Below are 24,852 nucleotides of genomic sequence, written 5' to 3' on the forward strand. Positions count from 1 at the left end.
AATAAACAAATAAACCCAAAAGTTAAAAAAAAAATATTTGCCTGGAATCAAGGTTAAACTTTTTGGAAATCAAATATTGATTGTTATAGATTTTTGATGCCTTTGAACTTCTCCATGATTCCTCATAAACCACCCATATAGTATGTGCCTTAAAAGTGTTTAAAATCTATGAATCAATAATTTTTAATCTGTGAATCTATCCAATGTATGCATATTTAGGTACAGCTGGAGTTATATGCATTGACATCAAAATTTTATATACATTGATCTCCACCCTCAGATTTGCTTATAAATATAAAAATGGGACTGTGAGTGTAACAACTGCTGAATGGTAGGCACTCTGCTGTGATGCTAGTCAATCCAGACTAAAGCTGACCTCTTCCATGGTGGTAAGAGTTTGAACGTCTCTCATTAGAGACCATGACTCCTAAGTTAAGAGCATCTGCTATTGGTTGCAGTGAGGCCAATTCCATGGTAGTCATCCACCAGGAAAGTTTTCTAAACCCATTTTGCTCTACATCCCAGTTATTCTGGTGACAACTCAAACTTTCATCGTTTCACTTCACCAGTGCTCGCCCATAAAATGCTCATTCCTATAGTGGTCTGAACTTTCTTCTCTTTAACTAATTATATCACTGCCCCAATTTTTCTCTAAATGTTGTCTTTCCCCTGGATCTTCTCTTTTCCATTCAGTGTGTGCCTTGAGTGCTCCTTTTACCTTTATACCTTATATTCATTGATTCATTTTCTGTTTCAGTTGTGTACCTTAACACGAGCCTCTCTCTGCCTGGGTGACACCTAATGTTCTTTCAGATTTTGGCTCGTATATCTCCTTCCTAAAACCTTCCCCCATCCTCACATACCTACACCAGTTACCTTTTGAAAATGTTTATCACACATCGTATTTCCTTCTAAAATACATTTATCATACTGTTGACTGCTTTCTCTCATGTATTGCTTATTATACTGTAAGCTCTCCAAGGGAAAAAGGCTACTGGTCTTTTTCACATTTTTATCACTACCATGGTAGTTTTAGGAAGAGCCCCAATGCATCTAGCATTGACTTTAAAAGATAAGTAATCTAGAACCTAGAGAAACAGAGTAAGTCTGATTGATGGAACACTAAATCAAGTCATCAGACACAGAAGATAAATGACATTTTTTTCCCCTGGGTGTAATTTTTTCTTGGACATATTATTTTATATTAGCATTTCTTTCTGTAGCATATTTTGCCTTGTTATGAAACACTCCAAATAATTGAAATTATAAAAAGACAATTATATAAAGCTATATAAAAGAGAATTATATAAGTATTATAATTTTTAAAAATTCACCTCACTTTATTTTTATTTTACTTTACTTTTTATTTTAAGTAATAACAGTTTACAGATAAAGGTGAAGCCTCTCTGTGCATTCCTACATAATGGCATATACTTCCTTCACTCTTCCTGCATTTTGTATTTATTTCTTCCGTGTAGTTTCTATACCTTTATCACATATACCTGTATCCACAAAATAAATAATTTTATTTTTTATGTTCTAAAATTTATATAAATGCTGTCAAGTTATCAACTAAAGTTGTAGTCATCTGAAGGCTTGACTGGAACTGTAGAATCCCTTTCGAGATAACTCACTCACATGGCTATTAGTAGAAGACCTGCATTTCTCAACACACAGATCTCCCCATAGGGCTGCTGGAGAGCCCTCTCACATGGCAGTTGGCTTCCTCAGAGTGAGTGATGTAAGAAAGCAAGACAGAAGCCATGTGTTTTGTGTGACCTAGCCCAGGAAATCATGTACTGTCATTTCCACGATATCTTATTGGTTATAGAAGCCAGCCCTATTTAATATTTGAGGAGTAAACAAGGGCCCAGGAGCTAAGGATTAGAAGCCCCCTTGGACACTGGCTACCACAATTTTCTAATGGCTTTACAAGGTCTTTAATGTTGTGTCAAAGGTCCTGTCTCAAAGTGATATTGGAGACTTCAAGTCAGGGCTAGCTATGTCTAATTTTTTCTGACTTTTACAAATTCAGCTTGCTACCTATGGCCAAAAATGAAGGTATAGAAGTGGTTTCATCAAATGAATTTCATGAACCTTACACCAGCTTGTGGTTTCTAGCAATGAACCTGAATCAGGTCCTCTGCTCACATGGGACACTGTCACATAAGCCACTTTCTTCTTACTTATGGATATAGAATCCGTTAAATGTGTGCTTTAGCCCCATGCAATGTTTTGTGTTCTGATTCTGGTACATGTGAGTTTTGCCTTGATTCCCATATATGACTAAATATATATATTTTACACATCATTACCATGTATTTGTCACAGAATGAATATATCAAAGTGCAAAGTTTACTATGTTGATTGGTAGCTTTCCTAATCACCAGCCAGACAGACAAATTTGGTGCATGTTCTTAAAACTTATAACAGTTTTAAAATCAGTTTATGTGTGGCTTCTGGAAAAAAGGAATAGGAGTGGGCATCCAGAGTCATTGTTAGTGTGCGGGAGGTGATCTCTGAAGAGTCATGAAGGTGTGAAGAAGAAAGTTTGGTTATATTACCTTCACTCAGTTTAAGACATGAGTAGGAGAATAACATAAAATTGCCCGTAAAGATTTAACAAATCCTTGGCTACAGAAAACTCAAAGGTAAGATGGTAGCTTTCCTAGAACACTGCCACCAATCACAAACTGGTATCTAATTATGGTTCTTTTATGGTTTGAGAGTAAAGACTGGGTACAAATATAGAATAAAATTCTAGGCTAATGTATGAATAGTCACTTCACAATTTTTTGACAGGTGGACAATTATTGGAACTGTGTTCATTTGTATAATAGAAATGATTTTATTTCACTTGGTTTCTTTCTGATATTGTCTGGCATTTCTTCATTAGTGAATCTCTTCACATTAATTGTAATTCCACTGTTTGACTTAATCTGACACTTGCAATGCATATGATATCTTATTTACTTATTGATAAATTATCTCATAACAAACTATGAGATCCGTGTCCAAATGACTATAATCACTCAAATAGTCTTGGAAAATAATGGGTAACATTAGAAATGTCAATACCCAAGCAGAAAATTATTTTGACTAGTGGGGTTGAGAATTTATCAAGAATTATTCTTCCATGCTGTTACCAGATATGTCTTTACAAGGTCAATTTCTCTGTCCAATGTGATGACAGCATAGAAAAATTCAAGTGTGTGTTGACTGTCAAGTATAGTTCTCTGAAAGAATGAGTAAACTTTTACATAAAACATTAAAAATGTTAAGTCGGCTGCTGAGAAATAGTGTTTATGTTTACAAATAAAATAAGAACATGAAACTAGAGCATGAAAGGAAGTTGAAATTTTAGAGATGACTGAGGTGTCATCAAGGGAAAGAAAAATGTATAGATTTCAAGAGAATTCATGTTCAGACTGAATATGATATATGAATGCCCCAACCTTATCCTCTGACTTTGAATGTTGAAATAAACCATACTTCCAGCAAAGTAGATGCTTTTGGAAAGAATTTGATTTTGCTATCGTCAAAAAATCCTGAAGAGTTAGGAAAAGGAATTCAAGGGAAAGAGCTATTTCCAAATAAAATAAGCAGAAACGGACTGATAAAGATCTAATAAGTCCAAATGAAAGAGCTCCTTCTAACCTGAGTGACAGCCATATGCTAGGTACTGTGAAGGGAAGGGTACTTTGAAATATAGGATGCATGTCATCCTCAAAAATGAGGTCAGGCATTGAAATCTATTATCTAGTTGCCAATGGGGAATGAAATAGTTCCTGGATCCTAAACTCTAAGCAGAAACTGAATTTCAAGTTCCTGGTGGCCTTTAGATTCCTTAGTTTGCTAAAACATTCTAGTAAAACACTGAAAATAATCTCAAAAGAGAAAGAATTATAACCAGTTTCAAAAAGATAGAATAAAAAATCTACGTAAGTACAATTGAATTTTGTGTTGAGATGGAAAGATAATGTTACACACTTAATATATTTTTTGTATTTCTCTAATTCTAATAACATCCAAATAATGATTTTGCTGAGTCAAAGCATATAATATTAAAGAAACCCAGATAAGGAAATTATTTAGCAACTGTCTTGAAAAGTATGCAATGCATATAAATATACACCTGAAAACAAACAAGACTGTTAAAAAATGTGCCAAAATCCTTACTAGATACCTCACCAAAAAGACATACATGTTGCAAATAAGGCTATGGAGGAACATATGTCACAAGGAAACATGAATAAAACAACAAGGGCAGATCCCTGCAAACTTACTAGAGTGACCCAAATCAGGACACTGAGAACCTGGTCCAAATCGGGACACAGGGAGGATGTGGAGCAGCATGAAGTCTATTCACTGCTGGTGGAGATGCAAAATGGGATGCATGTTTTGGTGGCTTTTTACAAAACTAAACATACTCTTATGTTTCAGCAATAGTGTTCTTTTACATGTATCTGAAAGAAAAAATTTTATGTCCAGACAAAAACCTGCAAAAAAAAAAAAAAAAAAAAAAATATATATATATATATATACTTGAATCAACCAATACTAATGTTACTGAATCTGCAAAATTGGTGGACCTCATTCATTATAAAACATTAATCGCTGTATGTTTTGCCCAGAACTGTGCAACAATGGAACAACCTGCTGCTGACTTCTTATTACAGCCACGGAATAGGAGCTTATTTTTTAAAGCATGACGTCTTTCTGGGTTGTATATAAGAAAAAGTAACAATGCTTTTAAAATATTTTGCATACTGTTTTACATCTGTAAACACATTCTATCCTCACAGAAGTTTTGTAAATTGTTAGACAAAGATAATTATCTCCATTTTATAGAAGTCACACCAGGCTTTTTGAAATCAAATTTATCCAAAGCTATGTCTCAAGTTAGTAGAGAAGGTTAAACTCAAACACAGGTTTTCTAACTTCTTTCATGAAATCCATCCTTTAAGATGCAGCACAAAATACCGCTCCTATGTGAAGAGAACATTAAAGCTTTCTTCCTCATTGCTCATCAATACCTTAGGTATATTTCCAATATATCACCCATCATGTTGCATCCAAATGCAAAAGGAAGAATAAAAGTAGAGGCAGGTAGGTATTAAATAAACTACACTAAATTAGAAGCCAAAGTTTTACACAATTCTTTAGATCAGTTAAAGCATTTTTTAAAAGACAAGAAAAACTTTTGAAAAGAATAATAAGAACTAAATATTCACTCCCTCTTGCGAGAGCACCAGAATCACAACTAACTACTGAACAATCATTGACAGGAAGACACTGGAACTCACCAAAAAAGGTACCCCACATCCAAAGACAAAGAAGAAGCCACATTGAGATGGTAGGAGGGGCACAATCACAATAAAATCAAATCCCATAACTGTTGGGTGGATGACTCACAAACTGGAGAACAATTATACCACAGAAGTCCACCCACTGGAGTAAAAGTTCTGAGCTACACATCAGTTTTCCCAACCTGGGGCTTCCGGCACGAGGAGATGGAATGCCCAGAGAATCAGACTTTGAAGACTAGCGGGATTTGATTGCAGGACTTCGACAGGACAAAGACTCCACTCTTGGAGGGCACACACAAAGTAGTGTGTGCATCAGGACCCAGGAGGAAGGAGCAGTGACCCTATAGGAGACTGAACCAGACTTACCTGCTAGTGCTGGAGGGTCTCCTGCAGAGGTGGGGCATGGCTGTGGCTCACTGCAGGGACAAGGACACTGGCAGCAAAAGTTCTGGGAAGTACTCCTTGGCATGACCCCTCCTGGAGTCCACCATTATCCCCACCAAAGAGCCTGTAGCATCCAGTGCTGGGTCACCTCAGGCCAAAAAACCAACAGGGAGGGAACTCAACACCACCCATCAGCAGACAAGCAGATAAAAGTTTTACTGAGCTCTGCCCGCCAGAGCAACAATCAGCTCTACCCACCACAAGTCCCCCCCATCAGGAAGCTTGCACAAGCCTCTTAGATAGCCTCATCCAGCAGAAGGCACACAGCAGAAGCAAGAAGAACTACAATCTTGCAGTCTATGGAATGAAAACCACATTCACAGAGAAAAACAAAATGAAAAGGCAGAGAACTATGTACCAGATGAAGGAACAAGATAAAACCCCAGAAAAACAACTAAATTAAATGGAGATAGGCAACCTTCCAGAAAAAGAATTCAGAATAATGATAATGAAGATGAGCCAGGACCTCGGAAAAAGAATGGAGGCAAAGATCAAGAGAGAAATGTTTAACAAGGACCTAGAAGAATGAAAGAACAAACAAAAAGAGATGAACACTACAATAACTGAAATGAAAACTACACTAGAAGGAATCAATAGCAGAATAACTGAGGCAGAAGAACGGATAAGTGACCTGGAAGACAGAATGGTGGAATTCACTGCCATGGAACAGAATAAAGAAAAAAGAATGAAAAGAAATGAAGACACCTAAGAGACCTCTGGGACAACATTAAACACACCAACATTCACATTATAGGGGTCCCAGAAGGAGAAGAGAGAGAGAAAGGACCTGAGAAAATATTTGAAGAGATTATAGTACAAAACTTCCCTAAAATGGGACAGGAAATAACCACCCAAGTCCAGGAAGCACAAAGAGTCTCAAGGAGGATAAATCCAAGGAGAAACATGCTGAGACACATAGTAATCAAATTGGCAAAAATTAAAGACACAGAAAAATTATTAAAAGCAACAAGGGAAAAATGACAAATAACATACAAGGGAACTCCCATAAGGTTAACAGCTGATTTCTCAGCAGAAACTGTACAAGCCAGAAGGCAGTAGCACGACATATTTAAAGTTTTGAAAGAGAAGAACCTACAACCAAGATTACTCTACCCGGCAAGGATCTCATTCAGATTTGACAGAGAAATCAGAAGCTTTACAGACAAGCAAAGGCTAAGAGAATTCAGCACCACCAAACCAGCTCTACAACAAATACTAAAGGAACTTCTCTAAGTGGGAAACACAAGAGAAGAAAAGGACCTACAAAAACAAATCTAAAACAATTAAGAAAATTGTAATAGGAACATACATACTGATAATTACCTTAAATGTGAATGGATTAAATGCTACAACCAAAAGACACAGGCTCAATGAATGGATACAAAAACAAGACCCATATATATGCTGTCTACATGAGACCCACTTCAGATCTAGGGACACATACAAACTGAAAGTAAGTGGAGAGAAAAAGATATTCCATACAAATGGAAATCTAAAGAAAGCTAGAGTAACAATACTCATATCAGATAAAATAGACTTTAAAATAAAGAATGTTACAAGAGACAAAGAAGGACACTACATAATGATCAAAGGATCAATCAAAGAAGAAGATATAACAATTATAAATACATATGCACCCAATATAGGAGCACTTCAATACATAAGGCAAATGCTAACAGCTATAAAAGAGGAAATCAACAGTAACACAATACTAGTGGGGGACTTTAACACCTCACTTACACCAATGGACAGATCATCAAGACAGAAAATTAAGAAGGAAACACAAGCTTTAAATGACACAATAGACCAGATAGATTTAATTGATATTTATAGGACAATCCATCCAAAAACAGCTGATTACACTTTCTTCTCAAGTGCACATGGAACATTCTCCAGAACAGATCAAATCTTGGGTCACAAATCAAGCCTCAGTAAATTTTAGAAAACTGAAGTCATATCAAGCATCTTTTCTGAACACAATGCTATGAGATTTGAAATAAATTACAGGAAAAAAAAGTAAAAAACACAGACACATGGAGGCTAAACAATACATTACTAAATAAACAAGAGATCACTGACACTGAAGAAATCAAAGAGAAAATTAAAAAAAATATTTAGAGACAAATGACAATCCAAAACACAATGATCCAAAACCTATGAGATGCAGCAAAAGCAGTTCTAAGAGGGAAGTTTATAACAATACAATCCTACCTCAAGAAACAAGAAAAATCTCAAATAAACAATCTAACCTTTCACCTAGAGGAACTAGAGAAAGAAGAACAAACGAAACCCAAAGTTAGTAGAAGGAAAGAAAACAGAAGGATCAGAGCAGGCATAAATGAAATAGAAACAAAGAAAACAATAGCAAAGATCAATAAAACTAAAAGCTGGTTCTTTGAGAAGATAAACAAAATTGATAAACCTTTAGCCAGACTCATCAAGAAAAAGAGGGAGAGGACTCAAATCAATAAACTTAGAGATGAAAAAGGAGAAATTACAATGGACACCGCAGAAATACAAAGCATGATAAGAAACTACTACAAGCAACTCTATGCCAATAAAATGGACAACCTGGAAGAAACGGACAATTTTTTAGAAAAGTAAAATCTTCCAAGACTGAACCAGGAAGAAATAGAAAACATGAACAGACCAATCACAAGTAATGAAATTGAAACTGTGATTAAAAATATTCCAACAAACAAAAGTCCAGGACCAGATGGCTTCACAGGTGAATTCTATCAAATATTTAGAGAAGAGCTAAAACCTATCCTTCTCAAACTCTTCCAAAAAATCACAGAGGAAGAAACATACCCAAACTCATCCTACAAGGCCACCATCACCCTGATACCAAAACCAGACAAAGATACTACAAAAAAAGAAAATTATAAACCAATATCACTGAAGAATATAGATGTAAAAATCCTCAACAAAATACCAGCAAACAGAATCCAACAACACATTAAAAGGATTATCCACCATGATCAAGTGGGATTTATCCCAGGGATGCAAGGATTCTTCAATATACGCAAATCAATCAATGTTATACGCCATATTAACAAATTGAAGAATAAAAACCATATGATCATCACAATAGATGTAGAAAAAGCTTCTGACAAAATTCAACACCCATTTATGATAAAAACCCTCCAGAAAGTGGGCACAGAGGTAAACTACCTCAACATAATAAAGGTCATATATGATAAACCCACAGCAAACATCATTCTCAATTGTGAAAAACTGAAAGCATTTCCTCCAAGACCAGGAAGAAGACAAGAATGTCCACTCTTGCCACTATTCAACATAGTTTTGGAAGTCCTAGCCATGGCAATCAGAGAAGAAAAAGAAATAAAAGGAATACAAATTGGAAAAAAAGAAGTAAAACTGTCACTGTTTGCAGATGACATGATACTATACATAGAGAATACTAAAGAGGCCACCAGAAAACTACTAGAGCTAATCAATGAATTTGGTAAAGTTGCAGGATACAACATTAATGCACAGAAATCTCTTGCATTCCTATACACTAACAATGAAAGATCAGAAAGAGAAATTAAGGAAACAATCCCATTCAGCATTGCAACAAAAAGAATAAAATACCTAGGAATAAACGTACCTAAGGAGGTAAAAGACCTCTACGCAGAAAACTATAAGACCCTGATGAAAGAAATCAAAGATGACACAAACAGATGGAGAGATATACCATGTTCTTGGATTGGAAGAATCAATACTATGAAAATGACTATACTACCCAAAGCAATCTACAGATTCAATGCAATCCCTATCAAATTACCAATGGCATTTTTTAAAGAACTAGAACAAAAAATCTTAAAATTTGTATGGAGACACAAAAGATCCTGAAGAGCCAAAGCAATCTTGTGGGAAAAAAACAGAGCTGGAGGAATCAGATTTCCTGAGTTTAGACTATACTACAAAGCTACAGTAATCAAGACAATATGCAATGTTGTACTGGCACAAAAACAGAAATGTAGATCAATGGAACAGGATAGAAAGCCCAGAGATAAACCCATGCACCCGTGGTCAACTAACCTATTATAAAGGAGGCAAGGATATACAATGGAGAAAAGGCATTCTCTTCAGTAAGTAGTGCTGGGAAAACTGGACAGCTACAGATAAAAGAATGAAATTAGAACACTCCCTAACACCATACACAAAAATAAACTCAAAATGGACTAAAGACCTATATGTAAGACTGGACACTATAAAACTCTTAGAGGAAAACATAGGAAGAACACTCTTTGACATAAATCACAGTAAGATCTTTTTTGACCCACCTCCTAGAGTAACGAAAATAAAAACAAAAATAAACAAATGAGACCTGATTATACTTAAAAGCTTTTGCACAGCAAAGGAAACTATAAACAAGATGAAAAAACCACCCTCAGAATGGGAGAGAATATTTGCAAAGGAATCAATGGACAAAGGATTAATCTCCAAAATATATAAACAGCTCATGCAGATCAATATTAAAGAAACAAGAAACCCCATCAAAAAATGGGCAGAAGGCCTAAATAGACATTTCTCTGAAGAAGACATACAGATGGCCGAGAGGCACATGAAAAGCTGCTCAACATCACTAATTATTAGAGAAATGCAAATCAAAACTACAATGAGGTATCACCTCACACTGGTTAAAATGGGCATTGTCAGAAAATCTACAAACAACAAATGCTCGAGAGGGTGTGGAGAAAAGGAAACCCTCTTGCACTGTTGGTGGGAATGTAAATTGATAAAGCTACTATGGAGAACAGTATGGAGGTTCCTTAAAAAACTAAAAATAGAATTACCATATGACCCAGGAATCCCACTACTTGGCATATACCTAGAGGAAACCATAATTCAAAAAGACACATGCAGCCCAATGTTCATTGCAGCACTATTTACAATAGCCAGGTCATGGAATCAACCTAAGTACCCATGGACTGACGAATGGATAAAGAAGTTGTGGTACATATATACAATGGAATATTACTCAGCCATAAAATGGAATGGAATTGGGTCATTTGTAGAGATGTGGATGGACATAGAGACTGTCATACAGAATGAAGTAAGTCAGAAAGAGAAAAACACATATCGTACATTAACATACATTTGTGGAATCTAGAAAAATGGTACAGATGAACTGGTGTGCAAGGCATAAATAGAGACATAGATGTAGAGAACAAGGGGGGACAGCTTGGTATATGGACACCAAGGGGAAAAGTGGGGAGGCGGGTGGTGGTGGCTGTGGGATGAATTGGGAGATTGGGATTGACATGTATACACTAATATGTATAAAATGGATAACTAATAAGAACCTGCTGTATAAAAAAGAAAATAAAATTCAGAAAAAGTCAAGCAAAATAAAACCCTAAATATTATAGAATTACTGATTAGTGATTAAAAGTTTGTGAGTATGAACACAAGGATTGGTTGGGGCGGCCATTTATAATTTTCTATACCAGTCGGGAAATCTATCAGGGGCATTTTATATAGTTCATTAACATAACTTAGGAAACCAAATGAATTATTTGTCAGAAAGAATTATCTGCAAAGAAATTAGTGAGCTCAGTGTTGCATATATTTGTGGATATTGCCACACCAAAATTAATTACAATTATTAATAACAGTTTTCTCTGGGGATGCGTCTTCTGCCATCCAAAGAAGTCATTCTGTGCCCAGGCTGAATGTGTTCTGTATTTTCTTTGAATGCTATTGCATATTTGAAGAAGTCTGGAAATAATGGCAACTGTAGATCAAAAATTTTAGAAAAGTAAGGACATATAAGTAATGCAGTTACTCAAATATACCTACAAAAATAAGTATATTGGTTAGCAGGATCAACAAGAAACAACTGACCTTTGCAAAAGTGTAGTATCTGGCAATATTTCTTACCTAGAGATGTCTATTATTAATAATTCCATGAATATTAATGAAGCTTTCTGTTTACATGACAAAGAAAATAGGTATATTTGATTTGGAATTATAAATGACCATCTATCATAGCTAGGCAAAACTGGTTGTATTTAGCTGGCTGCTGGCTGAAATATTAGACCTCACATAAATGAAAAAAGTTATTTTTTGTGGCTTTTTTCTCTTCTTTGCCAATAGCCCCTTATATTTGAACAAATTACATATGTGTTAAACTTGATAGTTTGAATGATTTTCTCAGAGAGCATATCTTGCCCAAGTCTGTCATTTCCTCAGAGGCCAAGGAAGTGTAAAAGATTTGTGTGAGGTCACATAGCTGCGGCACCAGGGACTCTCCACTGCACAATCTCTCAACAAGATTTTTAGTCAGATCATTGGAAGGGCAATGATATTTGGTGCTGCATTTCAGACTCTCATCTTCTTTAAAGTTAATTCAATCTTAAGCAATCAAGAAACGCCTCAGAAGTAGAAGAATGGTAGTTTCCTTTTTTGAACATGCAACCAAAAGTTTTGGAAATAACATCTATCTATATAGATTTCACCTCACAGTAATCTCATATGTACATCTCAGATCAGACATTTCTTTACCAATGAAGCTACTAACAAAACAATTCCTGACAATTTTGGTGGTAATAATAGTTACCATGTTCAAAGTGTGAACTATGGTCCAACTGCAGTGTTTGGAAAGCCTCATTCTGGATGTGGAATTATGTTTTTTTAGTTGTCTCTGAATTTTTACTAAGGCCTGATAATTGAAGGCAAAGGGCCATAGAGAGGTTGTAAACACATTTATGCTAAGCTTCCCAAGATAGTATTGATAAAACTGGTCCAGACATTCTCAGCTCCTGTTACCCACTGCCAGGTTTTATAAGAGAAGTTTAGAAATTTGAAATTAGAAGTAGAAAGTCAGGGAAGTAGGACATTTTTGACCTAGGAGATAGGGATTTGGTGTTTCCCTTTCATATCTGGTCATGGAGGAAGAGAAAATGTCATTCCCCCTTTTTTCCATGCAGGGGAGGAGGCTTATGAGAGGTATGTTCCTGTAGATTTGGTGAGTGCTAGTTGAATGTTTATGGAATTATGGAAATCAAGAACCTCATTCTATAAAGGGAAGAGAGCAAATGTGACAAGAAATTTCTTGGAAGAACTTGGCATATGACCTCTGAAGTTTGAGAACACACACAACTATTGCTTCTCACCTATATGATTTTGAAGACAAACAATTGCTAGGAACATCCAGTAATGGCCAGAACGCAAAACCTGAAGGAAGGGGAAGGGTTTCACAAGAGACACGCTGAACCGTGCAGTGGCTTTGAACACTCATAATAAAGCCTGGATTTGGAAACCTTCTGTAAAAGAAGTATAATGGCCAAGAGAAAAAAAAGAAAAAAAGATAGTAACACCTGGATGTGAGATACATGTTCCTTTTCTTCTAAGATAATCCCCTCCACTGAACCTGTCTTTGGAGATATTTGAAGATGGAAAAACAGTGATAGGCCGGACCAAATTCCCTCCTCAAGTGCAATAAGAATGATTCTCTCAGTTGTATCAACTGGAGGATAATCAATTATATGTGAAATTGAAGCATTGATGTGGGGCAAAAATCTTGGCCAAAATTTTAAATCCTGAAAATCAATCTTATGTATGAAAACTGGTTGCTTTTTTATTTTTGGTAGCCAAAATGATGTGAGCCAAGATATCAGCCCAAGTGATAGTCTAGGAATATGAGAGGGAGAATTGACACAGGAGAGTTGAGCAGCATGATGGAAAAAGGTAGTTGTTCTTATTTGTACTTTCATCAAATTTATCTTGGTTACATTCATAGGCTGTATCTCATTTAATCCCTACAACAACCCTCTAAATAGTTATCGCCAACCCTTCCTATACAGATAAAGATTCCGAGGCTTCAGGGACTCACTAAAAAAAAGAGAATTAAATTACGTATGTCTAGATCTAACACCTCAGCTTTAGTATCTAGAATTTAGTACCATTCAAGAGAATTTTCTTCAGTAATGGTAATACTCATATGTGCATTATCCAATGTGATATCTATCCACTAGTTACCAGTGACTACTGAATACTTGAAATGTGGCTATTGTGACTAAGAAAGTCAATTGTTAATTGTATTTATTTTAAATTAATTTAGACTTACATAGCTACTAGCGGGCTAGTGGCTGCTATATGGACACCATGCTCTAACCTGCTTCATCTGTCCACAAGTTCTAAATTTCTGTGGGTCATGGGGATACTTGAAACAATTGCTCTAGGTCTCAGAGTTCCCATTTCTCAGGCCTTTGATCACAAACAGAAACACACACACATGCCACTTGATTCAGTTTAGAAGAACAGTGTTTGAATATGTAACTGATGAAACTATATCTCTTTGTGCCTTTGTGAGAGGGGTGATAAGTATAGGCGTTCAAAGATGAGACAATGGTTTGCAAAATATGCCAGGCTTTAGAAACCCTATAAGTAGCAAACAAATGGATGAGCCCATGGGGCCTTGGGTCCCTCACCTCTGATGAAATCTGACCAACTCCACTTTACTATATATTGAGTTTTATAAAGGATTTTATTTGAAGTATGTAAACATATAAATAAATAGGAAGATACATACATAGACCGATGAATGAAACCTACTTTGAAATGCATTAAGATAAAGGAGAGCTTAGATTTTCTACCAGCTCTTTCAGTTATTAGCAGAGTGACCACAGGCAATTTAGTTAACCTCTCTGAGTCTCTAATTTCTCATCTGTACACTGGGGAGGATACCAGGTCTGTATCCTTCAGAGCCTCTTCTGAGTTTTTGTTGATCATAAATGAGGTACTCCAGGAGAAAAGAATGTGTGAGCTGTGAAGTGTTATACAAGTGTGGGTTATTATTCATTTGTTACCACAGCAACTGAAGGGCATCTCTGTGACAACAGAACAGCTAACTGAAAAATAATGACTAAAAAAGAAAAGTATTATTAAGATTGAGATACATGATACTTTAACAGCCAGAAAGCCCTAGTACTGATATTTCTCCCATGTTCTTTTCTTTCCAATTAAGAAATATTACATGTACATACAGCTAATTTTTAAAATACATAAAACAGAATTGCCATTTTGTTATGTGCTGTTCCAATGTTTTTTCTTTGCTTGTATGTTTATATAGATAATAGATATACAGACAGATCGCTAATGTCAATTTTTAAAAATTGAGATCATACTGTGTAGTTTGTTTGTAATTTGCTTTTTTCACAAAAGACCCTTTGTACAGATTATTAAATATTTTTCTAAAATATCATTTTAATAATTACATAATATACTACCACATGACTGTGTCATAATTCTTTTTAACAAACTATTATTGGATGCTTTAAGAGTTTATTTTTCTCTTTATTTATTACCAATTTTGGGGGGAGGAGGGTTGGCTATGGAAACAAGACTGTAGCAAAAACATCATAAGCTTCTAGAACTGCAGACACGATCTCTCTCAAGGAACAGTATTTGAGCTGAGGCTGAATGACCAGGAGGAGCCAGACATTAGCAGAGCAATCCAGGCAGAAGGACAAGCAAGTACAATGTCTTTGTGGAAATTGTGTTTAACTGATAAGACTCTGCATTACCTCCCCAGGGAGGATTTATCATTTAATTCTTATTCTGACAGCCAGTGGTTTAGATGCTATTTCGTTGTTTAAGCAATTGCAGTTGCAGAGTGGGAGGTTCCAGGCTGTCACCTTTGAGGTAGATTTTGTCCCCCTATACAAACTTTCCATTGCACGTATGGGATAGATACTGAAGCCAAAATCTTTATATATCTTGCACCCTCATCAGTCCTTAAAATAATATTTGCCATGTATTATCTTGTCAGGAAATATAGATTAATGAATGTAAAGAGGTGAAAATACTTGCAGTTTCGTCACTATTTTATAAAGTAATAGCTACAAAAAGTTCCCTGCCCCACCTTTATTCAAAAAAGATAATGTTTTTTCATGTTGATAACTAATACTTAATTCATTTATATGAATTACGAGGAAGTACAAAACAGAAACTACACAAAACTCCAGATCAAGTAATTTCTTCTAAATATAAATGTCCAATATTCAATACCCATAGATGCAGAGTAAAAAACAAACAAAGAAACAAAATATTTGGAAAAGGGATTTTTTTGGTGATATCATAGTTATGTGAAAAAGACTCATACTTTTGTTTTTATTTCTCTATGTTATGTTGACAACAATTTGTGACTTTTGCACTTAAGTGTTTAACTTATAGTTTGTGTAACATATAAAATGTCCTGTTTCACAAGATAAATACAGCTAGTATAAATATCATCATATTTCAGGTCCTATCACTTTTCCTCCCACTTAGCACGTAGAATATATTGGAGAGTTTAGAAAAGATGTTGGATATTACATTCCAATCATCGATGAGGGAAGCACACTTAACTTAGGGACATTTGCCACCTATACCCTCAGCTGCTCCATCTCTAGCTCAGTACTCATGCAAGTGTTCCAGTATGCTAGACACCAAATTTCTGAATATTCAACAAAGTATATATTTTGGACTAGATGGTGGGCTGTTCACAAGAATAATGAGCTGGTTTTTTTTTTTTGTTTTAATTATTTTATTTATCTTTGGCTGTGTTGGGTCTTTGTTGCTGCGCGCGGGCTTTCTCTAGTTGCAGCGAGGGAGGCTACTCTTCATTGTGGTGCGCGGGCTTCTCATTGCGGTGGCTTCTCTTGTTGCGGAGCACGGGCTCTAGGCACGCGGGCGTCCGTAGTTGTGGCTCACGGGCTCTAGAGTGCAGGCTCAGTAGTTGTGGCTCACGGGCTCTAGAGTGCAGGCTCAGTAGTTGTGGCGCACGGGCTTAGTTGCTCTGCGGCATGTGGGATCTTCCCAGACCAGGGCTCGAACCTGTGTCCCCTGCATTGGCAGGCGGATTCTTAACCACTGCGCCACCAGGGAAGCCCCTAATGAGCTGTTCTTATGTCAAATTAATTTTTAAACCACTGCTAGAGAAAACCTAACGCTGAATCTGTCCATGTTTGATTAATGCAGATAAAAGTGTGATCTAACAGTTTGAGGAGAGGAATAAAGACCAGGTGTGTTCAGCAGTTTCCAGGTGTTCTTAAGAAACTCCACTGCGCATAAAGCAGCAATTTCAGAAAATCAGGAGAAGCTAGTGCTCTACTGAGAAGAAATTAAAAGGACTCACTGAGAAACTAATTTTTACTCTGGGATTCTCCCTAAGAAGTCTGTTCCACAGGTGAACTGAAGAATTCAAAGAAACCTGGGCTATGGCATGTGCTTTACCACAGAGATGCACAGCATTGTAGTAAAAAAAAAAAAAATCACCGTTTTGATTGTGTACTCCAAGGTCAAAGTAAGGGTTATTCCGGAAAAAGTGGTGATTATGTCTCTGGGCTGCTTCAACTTAATTTATTTATTTATTTTTGGCTGTGTTGGGTCTTCGTTTCTGTGCGAGGGCTTTCTCCAGTTGTGGCGAGCGGGGGCCACTCTTCATCGTGGTGCGCGGGCCTCTCACTGTCGCGGCCTCTCTTGTTGCGGAGCACAGGCTCCAGACGCGCAGGCTCAGTAGTTGTGGCTCACGGGCCTAGTTGCTCCGCGGCATGTGGGATCTTCCCAGACCAGGGCTCGAACCCGTGTGCCCTGCATTGGCAGGCAGACTCTCAACCACTGCGCCACCAGGGAAGCCCTGGGTTGCTTCAACTTAAAGTGAGCTGGGCTGAACCAAAATTTATTCTTGTCAATTCCCTTGTGCCTTGAGACTGAGTCTGACTGGCAAAGACTAGGCATAGGGCATCCCCTCATCCCCCATAGATCTATGTGAGAATTTGACAATGGACTCCCTCTCAGCCCCTGTACAGTCTGAGAAGGCTCTCGTTTCTGACTCTTATCCTTAGACTCTCACAGTAGAAGAGTCCATTGACCTTACAGTGGCTCACAGGAAAGGAGAAGATTGAACTATGTTAAAAAAAAAAGAAAAATCAAAAACCTTCATGAGAAAGAACATTGGCAGACAACTTGACCCGACTGTGTTCTAGTGTTTTGTGGAAAGTGGAACTTGTAAGTGATGAACTTGGATGTTAACTGAAGAGATTTCTAAGCAAAGTGCTGAAGTGACAGCTTTGTTTCTCCTTCCTGCTTCTAGTAAAACACTAGAAGAGAGTGAAATTGAAGAAGGGGTGTTGAGCAAAGAGGAGTCATCACTTGATGATTTGAAAGATTCTCAGCCCTTCCAGATAGTGTGTTCTGGAAACAGGGTCAAGTGCATGTCTGGACAACCGTTTGCTAAAGAGACTAGGTGTGTGACTCACGGATCCAATTAGCCATCTCAGGAGAAGTGAGGAACAGAGATGCGCATATTCAGGAGGTGTTTGTGAAGGATCCTCTTTTCTGATGGTGTGGACTCTTATGAATTGCATGCAAGGTCAGCAAGGACTTCGAGAAATTTATACCAGCAGAAACATTGTCAGCCTGGATTCAAAGGGACTGAGACGGGAATTAAGGAAGGACGAATGATTTTGAGGGCAAAGCCACAGATGCAGGGGCTGGTGGGGCCACCATGGACCCAGAAGGCACAGGCCCAGGGCTCAGGGCCATCTTCTCTTGAATTCCAGAAGGCAGAGCATCTCTGTGGTTTCAGAGGGTGGAGCTGCCATCCACCAAAGAGGTGGAGTTGCCACCCCAGTGTGCCTAGAGGACAGAGCAACGATCCCAAAAGAATTATCTTTAAGCCTTAAAATCTAATGAAATTTGCTCTGTCAGGTTTCAGACTTGCTTAAGGCGACCCCTCTGATTTTTCTTTTTTGAAATGGGAAGTCTGTTCTATGCCACTGTACTTTAAAAACTTATAACTCGACTTGTTTTACAGGTTTGTGATGGAGAGGAATTTTGCCCTGGAAGGAATCACACCCTAAGTTTCACATATAATTGAATTAGATGATGTTTAGATAAGATTTGGGGTTTAGAGATGATACTGAAATGGGTAAAGACTTTTGGGGTGTTAGGATAAAGTGAATGTATTTTGCATGTGTGAAGGACATGAGTTTTGGGAGGAATTAGAGGTCATACTGTTATGGGTTTAATCTTGCTCCCCTCAAACCCAAATATTGAAGTCCTAACCCCTATAGGTTCTGAATGTGATTGTATTTGAAGATAGAATCTGTACAGAGGTAATCAAAGTAAAAGGGGGCTATTAAGGTGGGCCCTAATCTGTTAGGACTGTTGTCCTTATAAGAAGGGGAAATTGAAGACAAACACACATAAGAGGGCAGACGATGTGAAGAACAGAGGGAGAAGATGACCATCTATGAGCCAAGGGGAGACACTTAGAGCAGATACTTCCTTCACACCCTCATAAAGAACCAACCTTGCTGACACCTTGATTATAGACCTTTAGCCTCAGAACTGTGAGACAATGAATTATTTAAGCCATTCAGCCTGCGGTATTTTGTTATGACAGCCCTAGCAAACTAATACAATAAGATGTGATTGATATGCCTTAGTTTTTCCACAATCCATGATTAAAAGAGCCTTACTGTTATCAATTCAACAAATAATTAAATGTCTACTATGTGCAGGGCCCTGTAACAACAGCTAAGGGGATAAAAAGAACAATGAAAACTCAGTCCACGCTTATGGATTACAGTTTGAAAGAATCATATTTATAATTTCTGAAAAAAAATGTGGCAGCTATTAACAAATGGATTTCTTGAAGTAAATAAGCCATGCATTTGAATTGGAAAACATAGGTACATTGCTGTTTCTTTATGTGACCCCTCTGACACCTTAACAATAGTGCTGCTGTTAGAAATTGTAAAGTTATTGTCAGTAGAATACATGGAGAAATGAAAGCAATTGACATTCTCATACTGAGTACAACATATCATTGTGTGTTTCACAATTTTATGCAGAGCTGGATCTGCTTTTCAGCCCAAATGCATAGAAGTATAGTACTTATTTATTTTACACTTTTGGATATGTACACAATATATAACACTTACTGTGGTGAGCTGAATTTTCACTAAACAAATGTACCTAATAATAATCTATACTGCTTTGGTTTAAAAGTATTTTTGTAGTATTTTTTCCTAAATGCCATTTAAATGCAATGATTTTAATATTTTGAACCCCAAATTCTTTGGACTATGACCTGCACATTTTTTTCTATTTTGCATAAAGGCAGTTTTTACAAGTACTTTCTAAATATTCTCTGATCTTATTTGTGGAGCAAGATAATTATCACTATACTGTAGTATTGTCATTTCTCCAAATTAATGTTGTATTTGATGATAATATATCTGGCTAATAAATTATAGTATACCATGTTGTGAATCATGGGACAATTTTTTGATAAATTCTACTAGTAATAATGGAAATCGTTCATGTAGACAACCCATGCATCAGGATACGACTACGGCCTTTGTATTTATTGACCAATAAATTTAGGATTAGAGGTAGTGTAGGAAGAAATGATGGGGAAAAACAAAGCTTTATAAGTTTATGAAAGTTTAGTTATAGAAGTGAGAGTAGGGAATAAAAATCATTAGTGTGGCGCCTGGGCCAATCAAGGAGTGATGGATTTTCTATAATGAGGCAACTTGACCATATCTGACTGTTAGGCCTAATGGACTTCAGAGATGTGAGGAAAAACTAACAGCTAAGAATGGAAAAGATGAGCTGGAAAAATACCTGGTCACATAGGTTGTTCAGTTTTTACCTGTGAGAGTGAACAAAGCTATGGAAATTGGAGGATCCATGTATGTGGGCTTTCTGGATCTGTGTTCTACCAGGGTAGTTTGACCTGGTATGTGGGGTGTAACAAGTTCTTGGCAAGTTCTAGATGACCCATCTGCTTGGGAGAGGGTCCCACGACAAGGTGGAGGTACAGGGAAGTGAGTTTGGTTTTTAAGGGAAAAGAGGATTTGTGAAAACTCATTCTTGAGTTAATGCTACCCAAATAGTTTGAGATTCAAGACTGAGAATCTATTTCATAGATAGTATTATATTTATTATACCATAGAAACCTATAAAGTTTTAGGTATTGAGCCAATTCCAAAGTAGTAAATTCTTAGAAAAGTAAACTTTTGTTGCTCACAGGAATCTTAAATTACTAAAAATAACTGTATGAGTTGTATTGCAACTGAACAAAACTACCTAGTGATAAATAATCTGTGTTCCCTTTGCTTTAAAATGTTCTGCTTTCCCCATTTTCTTAGTTGATATTCTAAAGGCATATTGCTTAATCAATCATTCACTCACTCACTCATTCATTTACCACACCTTTGCCATATGCCCAGCAGGCAGAAAGGATAGAATTATGAGCAAAATAAGTAGTATTAATGTCTGAAGTGTGATTTACTAAGTATGTTCTGAGGGAATGAGTGAATATACATTTCTAAATGAAGGATAAAGGTTTTATTTGCAGGTCTACTTCTCCCATTACTTTGGAAATGTCCCTCATAATGTTGTTCATAATGGGAGTAAGATGTGTTTTGGTAATAGTAGTAGGACTAATCCAAAAGAGGATTACTCAGTGTTGCAATGGGAGAGAGGAGCACATGACATACATGAACCTCTGTAATTAGATACAGAACTCCTTCCAGCTGTTCCTGGTAATAAGTAATAGCTTCATTATCTATTTGGTGATGTCAAGATGTATTACAAGGACCTGAGAGAAGCCAAAACTACTAGAGTAAGTCTGGTAGTATAATATTTATCTCCTTCCTCTGAATTCTCGGGTAGTTGGATTTAGCAAATAAGAATAGAAGATACCCAGTTAAATTTGAAGTTTAGATAAACAATGAATGAATGAACATCTTGTGGCAATTCTACCTGCTCCATGGAACACTTAGGCAACATCTAGAACAGTGCCTTTCAACTAGGGATATAATATTCTTTATCAGAAGCAGTTTTTACTCTGACAGTAATTATCTACTCAGGCAGTGGGCATACCCTCCAGGAAGAAAGGGTTTTACTCAGAATGTGAGAAAAAGGGAAGTTGTGTTTTGAAAAAAAAACAAACAAAAAACCCTACCTTCATATGATTTATGTGTTATATATGGTCCCCAGAGGGACATCTAGTGTTCATACCCATCTACTCGGAAAAGAATCACTATCTTGTTGTAAAGAGGGCAAAGTATAGTTTTCATTCTTCAGATGGGCACTTTGCCAGGAGCCTCACAGTAATAAAATAATACTATTATTATATGAACTTGGATTACTGCTGTTACTACTCTTGCTACTGCTGCTGCTGCTATTACTACAATTATCTAATGACTATATATATATAAAATCCTGTTTTAAATTCTTTTGACTCAGCAGCCCTTTAAACTCTGAATGCCTTGTCATTCTTAGTGCTATTTTATAGGTAGAAACAAAGACCCAGGGAGATGAAGTAATTTATCCTCTGTCAAATAAATAGGCAGCATCAGAAATGGGATTCATGGCCAGAAGCTATGCCTTATAACTCAACAAATGAATCTTTTCCTTCTATACCCCACTGCAGTTGGTTTAGTCTTTCCCTTTCTTAGGCTTATGAAGAGATAACTAGAGTATGGGAAAAGGAGTTGGTATTCTTCCTTTACATTTGCAAAACTCTTCAATGCATAGATGAGAAACTGGCCCATTCACATTTGTTAATACAAGTGTGAAAACTGGGAAATGAATTAAGAACACTTACGATATCTTCTCACCTTCAAAGATGCTCTCTCCTCAAAGAAGCAAGATTAGAATTCTAGACATAGTGGGAAATGAATTAAGAACACATACGATATCTTCTCACTTTCAAAGATGTTCTCTCCTCAAAGAAGCAAGATTAGAATTCTAGACATAGGGAGGCTCATACTCAATCATGACAGATATTTTGCCTCATCATCATAGTTAATACATTAACTGCTGCCAGCAAATGAAAGCAAGTTAAAAGTATGTTGTTTCATCTTAATATCTTGATTATTTATGAGATGATGGGCTTATTTAAGGATTATCTAGGAAATTACCTTATAACAAGTCAGGGGAATGCAATATATTAAACAAATATCTAAATTAAATGGTATCTTTCTGTATTTTTATTATAATCCAGTTGGAGAAATGTTAAATAATAATAATTGATAAAAATAACAGTTCTGAAAAGTCATATAGGAGATGTTACAAGGCAGAATTGGCAGCATCACATTCAAAACTATGTGGGCTGTGACACCAGATAGATGGGATGTGGTTCCTAAACTTTCTTTTTCATGATCATTGTCTAGAATGTTACCCTGTTCTAATTCTCTGCACAGTAACTATAATTATCTGATTTTTAAAAATTAATTTATGGTTTCTCTTCTACTAATGTAAAATCTCCATGAGAATATGTCTGTATTTTTCACCATGGTACCTCTAGGACCTGGAATAGTTCATAGCACATAACAGATGAAAGAGTGAGTAAATAAACAAATAAGTAAATTTCCCAATTATTAGGTGTGTGGTCTTGGGTTTTTCTAGGGCTTCAGTTTTTCCATTTTTAAAATAGTGTTAAATAATTTTCTCTAAGAATTCTCGTTATTATTAAGTATAAAAGAAGTAAATCATAGTGCACAGTGACAGCAGGCACATAAGGGTTCAGTAAATGGTAGCAATAAAATAAATGTGGCACTCTTCCCTTCATCATAAAGCGATTTTATATCCCTTCCCCATTGTTGGGTTTGGTGTCATTATTGTATTTGATGCAACATGAGCAGATGTGGCATATGCTGCATCTGAACAGAAACTTGATGTTGCTCACTCTTCCCTCTGCCACGAGAATGTGCCTGTTTTAGATCAAAGCTGCACCTTCAGCCTGGACCCAAGAATGAAGATATGTGAGCAGACCCAAACTCAACTGCCAACTTGAAGCTGAGATTCAGAGATGATCTGCCAAATACATAATGTGAGTAACAAATATTTGTTGTTGATTGTCACGCAGGACAAGCTATTGAACTTTGACTATTAAAACCTTCTATGGAATCTCAGAAGATGAGCAGTCCATCTTGAGATAAATTAGTTGACAAAGACGGGTTTAAGTTGACAAAGGAAAAGGAGCAGTGCATTGCTATTATGAAAACAAGGCATGACAGTTGGCTGCCCCCCTCACCGCCCCGCTTTCAGCAGGTTAGCAACTTATTTTGTTTTATTGTCCTTAGGCTTACTTCCATCTGCCCACTACCCTTCCACCCAATTCAGTCCATCCACCATGTGTCCCATAAGTCTGGTCACATCACTATTGATAAAACCAAGCACACTAGGAACCCTGGTTGCTTCTCCAGCCATTTCTGTTCTGAACTTTACACTTCTGCTATATTGAATTAGTTGGTTCAGTTCCTTGAAGCTATCATACTGTTTTCTGTTTCATATGCTTTGCACAGGTCTTTTTCTTGACGTCCTCCTTCTCAAAAGCATCATATCCCCACCTTTCACCAGTGAGGTCCTCCTCAGCTTTACAATCCAGTTCAAATGTTGGTCACTCTCTGCCTGTCATCACCACAGTGATATCTTTTAGGACAGGGCCATCATTTAATCACCTTTACTATCCTTGGTGGTTAACACAAGACCCAGCGTTTAATATGTGTCCCATAAATACATGCTGAAATGAGTTGGACTGACAGGTCACTTCAAAGACTAAAATTTAAAAAAAAATCTAGAAAAAGCATTCTGGCTAAAATTTAGCCTGTTTTGAATGTGATTTGTATCATTGTATTTTGATAAATTAGCTTGGAGACAGCTTTTTGAATAGAGGAAGAGGAAGTGGGAAGAATTTTTAGACTTAGAATGTGGCTTTTTCCCCAATCCCTTTGCGAGCATAATTTCAACACTAGGCATCAAAAGCTGTTTGGTCTCCTCCAGGTCTCCAGTTGGTACTTTAAAGTTTAAGGCCCTCAGTTCAGAATTACATCAAGAGCTCAACAGTTTTATCCGAGAGAGAGAAAGTGGTTTTGAAAAAGCCATCTAATTTTTCTCATTTAAAAATCACAAAGATGACTTTGTCTATATTTATCTCAAGGGTTGGTTGGTAGGAGTGCATGAGAAATTGTGATGTAACTTGTTATAAGTATTACTAGAATAAATGGACACCATCTTATTTTCTTATGTATTTCTCAAGCATACATGAGCAGGCACAGGACACAAGAGAACTGATAGTTTT

This window comes from Balaenoptera musculus, chromosome 5 (assembly GCF_009873245.2).
Source record: "Balaenoptera musculus isolate JJ_BM4_2016_0621 chromosome 5, mBalMus1.pri.v3, whole genome shotgun sequence".
Classification (NCBI taxonomy): Eukaryota; Metazoa; Chordata; class Mammalia; order Artiodactyla; family Balaenopteridae; genus Balaenoptera; species Balaenoptera musculus.